This window comes from Anomaloglossus baeobatrachus, chromosome 5, assembly GCF_048569485.1.
Source record: "Anomaloglossus baeobatrachus isolate aAnoBae1 chromosome 5, aAnoBae1.hap1, whole genome shotgun sequence".
Lineage (NCBI taxonomy): Eukaryota > Metazoa > Chordata > Amphibia > Anura > Aromobatidae > Anomaloglossus > Anomaloglossus baeobatrachus.
The window spans coordinates 526,833,000-526,841,057 of record NC_134357.1 but is presented as its reverse complement, the minus strand read 5'-3'; the positions used below and the strand labels follow the sequence as shown (position 1 = coordinate 526,841,057).

The 8,058-nt window shown below is 46.7% G+C and overlaps 1 protein-coding gene across 1 annotated transcript in view; it reads left to right on the top strand.

The window, feature by feature from the left end:
• The first annotated feature begins 52 nt into the window (after positions 1–52).
• LOC142312099 (uncharacterized) overlaps positions 53–8,058 on the top strand; it is a 29,852-nt gene continuing 21,846 nt past the window's right edge. Inside the window, exon 1 of the mRNA XM_075350979.1 lies at positions 53–257. The gene's annotated coding sequence lies outside the window, so the exon portion shown is untranslated. The remainder of the gene's footprint in view (positions 258–8,058) is intronic.

Sequence of the window (8,058 nt, the reverse complement as noted above, 5' to 3'; positions counted from 1 at the left end):
CAGGTCCTATAAGTACAGAAAACCTCAATCATGTGACAGAAGTGACGTCATACCTGGAAGGAGCCCATACACTGTAGCATCTACCATTAGCTGAGATAGTGGCTCTAGTTCTAGGGTAACAAACCCCCACACCGTCCTGTCTCCTCCTCGCACGGGAGGTCTCTGTCTTCCTTGCTGTGGTGCGGTGATGGTGGACGGTGTCTGCCGGCTTCAGTGGTCCTGTGTGGACTATTTATCTCTGCCCTCAACTATCTAAAGTAAGTGCATTTGTGTGTATGTGAGTCTGGAGTGTGTGTAGATAATAATGTGGGGGATGATTAAGAATAATTTTTATTTTTATAGCGCCATCATATTCCGTAGCTTTACCAGCAAAATAAGACATTAATGATTAACATCTAATTTAACTCCGAGAGGAGTGAGGCTCCTGCTCATAAGCCACAGTCTAAGGGGGAATCAGGCGATCACAAAAGGTTATACCAAAGAGCTTGTCGTGTTAGGTCGTGTTATTAGTATTATAGAGGCATTCAAAGAACACTGCATGAGCCGGTCACCAGCCAGTATGTGTGCAAGTACAGGTACAAAGGGCTACTGAATACATGGAGGGTGAGGAAACATCATTGGAGGGACCAGATTCTGAGGAAAAGTTAGTAGGAGAACAGGGAATGAGAGGTGGTAGGCCTTCCTACAGAAATGTGTTTTTAAGGCACTCTTGATACTGTAGAGACTGAAAATGAACCGGATTGTCCTGGGTAGTGCATTGCAGAGAACTGGTGCAGCAAGAGAGAAGTCCTAGATACAGGAATGCAAGGTTCGGATTATCGAAGATGTTTCTCTTAGGTCATTAGAGGAACGTCGAGGACAGGTAGGGTGGTAGACAGAGATGAGGCAGAAGATATAGGGTGGTGCAGAAAAATGAAGATTTTTGTGGGCGAGAGTGAGAAGTTTATATTGTACTTTATAGGGGATGGGCAACCAGTGTAATGACTGGCACAAGGTGGAGGCATCAGTGTAGCAGCTGGATATAAATATGCCCCAGGCTGCGTCATTCAGAATAGGTTGGAGAGTAGAAGGTTTAGTAAGAAGAAGACCAATTAGTAGATAAACGAGAATGAATCAAAGCAACAGTAAGGCCATGGGCACACGTTAAGCATTTGGTGAGCTTTTTTACTTCAGTATTAGTAAATCAAACCCAAGAGGGGAACAATCAGATGAAAAATATAGCAGAAACACAGGCACCACAACTGCTTTGTTTTACCCACTCCTGGTTTTGGCTTATAAATACTGAGGTGAAGAAGGAATTTTGAAACCTATGTTAAAGCGGCGGGGAGCATCACCCCATTTGATAAGTAAGTGTTTGGATTTTTGATCAAGGTCTGCTTTATTTGGGACTGTTACCTAGATTACTAGGAAGTATAAACAAGTCTGCATAGCTCAGCAGTCATCTGTTCAGTCCATAGTAGTATTTGCACTAAATCTTTTAAAGAGCCATATGATATATATGTATTTTGAAATCTCTTAAAGGGATAATTAGTTGTATAGATCACTGAAGTACCTTGGAGATACACACTCACTCTCTCATAAAGGGGGCTTTACACGCTACGACATCGCTAATGCGAACTCGTTGGGGTCACTGAATTGGTGACGCACATCCGGTCGCTTTAGCGATGCCGTTGCGTGTGACACCGATGAGCGATTTTGCATCGTTGCAAAAACGTGCAAAATTGTTCATCGGTGACATGGGGGTCCATTCTCAAAAATCGATACTGCAGCAGTAACGAGGTTGTTCCTCGTTCCTGTGGCAGCACACATCGCTCTGTGTGACACCGCAGGAACGAGGAAGCTCTCCTTACCTGCCTCCCGGCTGCTATGCGAGGGAAGGAGGTGGGCGGGATGTTACGTACCACTCAGCTCCGCCCCTCCGCTGCTATTGGGCGGCCGCTCAGTGACGACGCTGTGACGCCGCATGGACCGCCCCCTTAGAAAGGAGGCGGTTCGCCGGTCACAGCGACGTCGCCGGGCAGGTAAGTATGTGTGACGGGTCTGGGCGATGTTGTGCGGCACGGGCAGCGATTTGCCCGTCTCGCGCAACAGATGGGTGCGGGTACCCACACTAGCGATATCGGGACCGATATCGCAGTGTGTAAAGCCCGCTTAAGAATATTCTTTATAGCGATCCTGAATTTTCAGTGCCTTAAGAGATGAACTATATGTATATAACTTTTTAGGTTTTTTTTAAAGGGATCCCTGTGTTTCATACTAAAGCACTTTAGAGGGATGTACAGTACAGACCAAAAGTTTGGACACACCTTATTATTCAAAGAGTTTTCTTTATTTTCATGACTCTTCATGAAAATTGTAGATTCACATTGAAAGCATCAAACTATCAATTAACACATGTGGAATGAAATAATTAACAAAAAAAGTGTGAAACAACTGAAAATATGTCTTATATTCTAGGTTCTTCAAAGTAGCCACCTTTTGCTTTGATTACTGCTTTGCACACTCTTGTCATTCTCTTGATGAGCTTCAACAGGTAGTCACCGGAAATGGTTTTCACTTCACAGGTGTGCCGTGTCAGGTTTAATAAATGTGATTTCTTGCCTTATAAAAGGGGTTGGGACCATCAGTTGTGTTGTGCAGAAGTCTGGTGGATACACAGCTGATGGTCTTACTGAATAGACTGTTAGAATTTGTATTATGGCAAGAAAAAAGCAGCTAAGCAAAGAAAAACGAGTGGCCATCATTACTTTAAGAAAAGAAGGTCAGTCAGTCCGAAAAATTGGGAAAACTTTGAAAGTGTCCCCAAGTGCAGTGGCAAAAACCACCAAACGCTACAAAGAAACTGGCTCACATGAGGACTGCCCCAGGAAAGGAAGACCAAGAGTCACCTCTGCTGGGACAAGTTTATCCGAGTCACCAGCCTCAGAAATCGCAGGCTAACAGCAGCACAGATTAGAGACCAGGTCAATGCCACACAGAGTTCTAGCAGCAGACACATCTCTAGAACAACTGTTAATAGGAGACTTTGTGCAGCAGGCCTTCATGGTAAAATAGCTGCTAGGAAACCACTGCTAAGGACAGGCAACAAGCAGAAGAGACTTGTTTGGGCTAAAGAACACAAGCAATGGACATTAGACCAGTGGAAATCTGTGCTTTGGTCTGATTAGTCCAAGTTTGAGATCTTTGGCTCCAACCGCCGTGTCTTTATGCGACGCAGAAAAGGTGAACGGATGGACTCTACATGCTTGGTTCCCACCGTGAAGCCTGGAGGAGGAGGTGTGATGGTGTGGGGGTGCTTTGCTGGTGACACTGTTGGGGATTTATTCAAAATTGAAGGCATGCTGAACCAGCATGGCTACCACAGCATCTTGTAGCGGCATGCTATTCCATCAGGTTTGCGTTTAGTTGGACCATCATTTATTTTTCAACAGGACAATGACCCCAAACACACCTCCAGGCTGTGTAAGGGCTATTTGACTAAGGCCCGTTTCACACGTCAGTGAAAAACAGTGATGTTTTTCACTGGCGTGTAAAACACGCACATGTCCCTGCGTGTGCCGTGATTCACGGCACACGTGGGTTGTCTAAGTGCAATCCGGGCTCCGTTCTCCGTGGCCCGTGATTGCACTTAGAAAACAACTCACCTGCGCCCGCTCCCGCTGTCCATGGTGCTGATCGCTCCCGCGATGCAGCATCCGGCCGGCGGTGACCCCCGCAGCAGCTGCTTCCGGGTCGGCTGTGTCGCGCATAATGAATATGCGCGACAATAATGAGCCGGCTCAGAAGCAGCAGGGAGAACGGGCTGCAGAGAACATCGCTGGAGCCGGGTGAGTAAAAATGATTTTTATTTTAAAAGCACGTTTTTTTCTGGCACGTGTTTCACGGACCACACCACTGCGTGGTCCGTGGAACATCAGTGATGCCAGAAAAAAATGGACATGTCTCCGTGCGGCAATCACGCACACGCGGGTACGCCGCACGGAGACACGTGCAGTGAAAAATCACTGACGTGTGAGCAGACCCATTCATTATAATGGGTCTGCGTATGTCAGTGATTCTGGTACGTTTTAAAAAAAGCACAAACGTCCCAGAATCACTGACGTGTGAAAGGGGCCTAAGAAGGAGAGTGATGGGGTGCTACGCCAGATGACCTGGCCTCCACAGTCACCAGACCTGAACCCAATCGAGATGGTTTGGGGTGAGCTGAAGCGCAGAGTAAAGGCAAAAGTGCCAACAAGTGCTAAGAATCTCTGGGAACTCCTTCAAGACTGTAGGAAGACCATTTACGATGACTACCTCTTGAAGCTCATCAAGAGAATGCCAAGAGTGTGCAAAGCAGTAATCAAAGTAAAAGGTGGCTACCTTGAAGAACCTAGAATATAAGACATATTTTCAGTTGTTTCACACTTTTTTGTTAAGTATTTCATTCCACATGTGTTAATTCATGGTTTTGATGCCTTCAATGTGAATCTACAATTTTCAGAGGCATGAAAATAAAGAAAACTGTTTGAATGAGAAGGTGTGTCCAAACTTTTGGTCTGTACTGTACCTCATATGTGCATCTTGAAGTATTATAAAGGGACCCTTATACTTAATATTTATGTAACTTATGGAATTACACCCTATATTTGTACCTTTAAGGTTTCTTAAAGGGATCCTCATATCGAATATGGTTTTAAAGGGCTATACCTCGTATTTGTACCTTTTTAAAAAAAATGTTTTTGAGGAAGCCCTGGATATATTATTCAAACCTGTCAAGAAGATTCATGTTTCATGCACTTTCTAAATTTCTTAAAAGGATTGCCATCCTAATATTGAATATAAAGTGATACACTTCTATATAATATAATAATAATGATATGTATTTACGGTATATATTTGGTGGTGATTGTCTCCCGTGATTGTTTGGAAATATTTGGAGATGTAAAAAAAAGTTTTTAAAAAAATTCTTTCCTAATAAATGAACTTTTTGGTACAATATTCTCAAGTTGTTTTGTGACAAATATGTTATTCTGAGTTAAGTTACCTCAAATATTGTTGGATATTGTTGGTGGATAATATCTTAAAATTTATCAGTCAACGCATTTTAGAAACTGATCATCTCCTTCATCAGGATAAAATGCATTATAGCTTATTTGACACACAGAGGAGTGTATATATATATATATATATATATATATATATATATATATATATATATATATATATATATATATATATATATATATATATATATATATATATATATATATATATATATATATATATATATGTGTGTATGTATGTATGTATGTATGTATGTATGTATGTGTATATATGTATGTGTGTGTGTGTTTAGGTTCACTTAGATTTTTCCTTATTTTTTTTTCAATTAAGCTAACATTTAATTAAACAGAAATACACTCTATACATTGTTAATGTGGTAAATGACTATTCTAGCTTCAAACATCTGATTTTTTAATGAAATATCTACATAGGTGTATAGAGGCCCATTCCCAACAACCAACACTCCAGTGTCTAATGGTATATTGTGTTTGGTAACTGTGTTAGAAGGCTAATGGATGTTTAGAAATCCCTTGAAAATCTTTGTGCAAGTATTTTAGCATAGCTGAAAATAGTTTTGCTGATTAGAGAAGCTATAAAACTGACCTTCCTTTGAACTAATTGAGAATCTGGAGCATTACATTTGTTGGTTCCATTAAAGGGAACCTGTTAGGTGCAATATGCACCCAGAACCACGAGCAGTTCTGTGTTACACCTCGTGGCTCTCCTGTGGCAAGGAATGAGACAGTCTCCTTGCCTGCCACGAGCGCTCCTGGTCAGCAGCGCCGAAGGTCTGCCAGACTGCAGGAGAAACCTCCTCAGAGAGGCAGCACGAGAGTGACACCTAGTGGTACTCCTGTTGCAAGAGATGAGGCGGTCTCCCATTCCTTGCCTGCCGCAGCTCCTCCTGCTCAGCAGCCTCGAAGGTCTGTGAGGTTGCGCAATGTGCAGAGGTTTGCTGTTCAGGGAAGCAGTGAGACTCCCGTTATCTCTACACATTATGAGACTGAGGATCCCGCCTCTATTTCCCAGAGGCAGGAGGGTGAGCATGTGCTATGCTTGGTGGATCCTGATTCGCCCACTGACGTCACACTGCTTGATGACAAGGCTGGTGACGTGGTGAATCCTGACTGGCCAGGCTGGGATGTCGTGGATCCTGATTGGGTCAAGTCCGTCATCTCCGCCTCGCGCCCGCCCTTGGCTGGAGCTACACCTCCTTAAAAGCTCCTCCTGCCATCATGGCGGCGCGCGACTGTCCTTCTATGTTTGGATGTCTGGCAGCGTGCTGCCACGCCACTGCTCAGGCATTATCGTCTTCTGTGGGCTTGGCCCTTGCTGCTTAGGCAGCACCTGGTTTGCAGGCCGTGTCCCTGCCTTGCTGCTCCGGCAGTAGCTCCTTTGACAGGCCGTGTTCCTGTTCCAGGTGAGCTCCTCGAGTCTCCACCGGACTCACCTGGTTATTGAAAGCACACGTGCGTGGGCACCTCTGTGCTACCCTCGTGCCATATTCTCGTGACTTCCACTGGCACACGTGCGCGGGCACCTCTGTGCTTCCCCGTGCAACAGGTACACCGAGCCGTGTGATCCCTGCCATACAACCCTCACGTGTTAGGGCAGACCGGTGTACATAGATCGTCTGTGACATTCCAGACGATCGCTAGCAGCAACCCGCTCACTCTTCACCCACCATAGCAGCGGTCCCTTACACCGCACAGTGGACCTTGACCGGCGGAAGCTGTCCATTCCCCATCTTGGCACGCTTCCCCGGGTCCCCCTCGTAACATTACGGTCGCGCCAAAGGTCTGGCTATGGCTGAAGAGCAGCAGCAGTTGCTGCGTTATGTGCAGCAGTTGGAATCACGATTGGCAGCAGTGGAGCGGTCTTCCTCCGACAAGACTACTCTGACGACAGTCGCCACCCAGGCGGCTACCCAGGCTGTGATATTGGGTGGAAGGTCTCCTCGCCTTGCGCTTCCAGAGCGCTTTAGCGGGGACAGCTCCGAGTGCCGTGGCTTTATAAACCAGGTCACCACCTACTTAGAGCTGTCCGCGACTCTTTACGCTACCGAGAAGGCGAAGGTAGCCTTCGTCCAGTCCCTGCTCACAGGCAGAGCGCTGAAGTGGTCCACGCCGTTGTGGGAGCGCGGAGATCGGGTGGTGAATAACTTAGCAGCCTATCTTGGGGCCATGAGAATGGTGTTCCTCGGGCCTCAAGTCACCCACGACTCCGCGCTGCGCCTCCTACGACTTCGGCAAGGGTCCGCTTCAGTCGGGGACTTTGCCGTACACTTTAGGACACTTGCCGCAGAGCTGGACTGGCCGGATAAGGTCCTTGTCCCTGTGTTCTGGGAGGGCCTGGCGGGGTTCGTCAAAGACGCACTGGCCACGCGTGAGGTGCCTGCTACTTTAGAGTCCTTGATTGTGGTTGCCTCTCGCATAGACATCCGCCAGGCGGAGCGGAGGCTCGAGGTCTCTTCAGTACCCACGTCCTCAAGGCCTAAAAAGCGTCTGGCTTCCGTTTTTCACCAGACAGGTCTCCCAGCCAGCTCTGTAGGCGACTCCGTGGAGTCAATGGAGGTGTCCAAAGCGGTCTCCTCTACCCCAGGTTCTCGGTCTGGTGTCATCTGCTTTTCCTGTGGGCAGAGGGGACACATAGCTACCCGATGTCCCAAACCGTCGGGAAAAGACAGCGTCTAGTTTCTATCAGAGGGGGGACTCTAGACGCTACCTCTCCCTCTAGGTTGACTATCAGCGCCCAGTTGCAGTTCGGCACTACTCTCTTCTTTGCCCTGGCTTGCTTGGACTCAGGCGCTGAAGGCAATTTTATCTCGACCTCCCTGGCAACCCGATACTCAGTTCCCCTGGTTCTGTTGCCCAAGCCACTCAGGGTCCGGGTAGTCGACGGGTCCATACTACTCGATCCCATCACCCAGATCACTATCCCTCTCAGGATGGATGTACCACCGGGACACCATGAGCAGGTGTCCTTCCTGGTGCTTCCAGGGGGGACGGATGA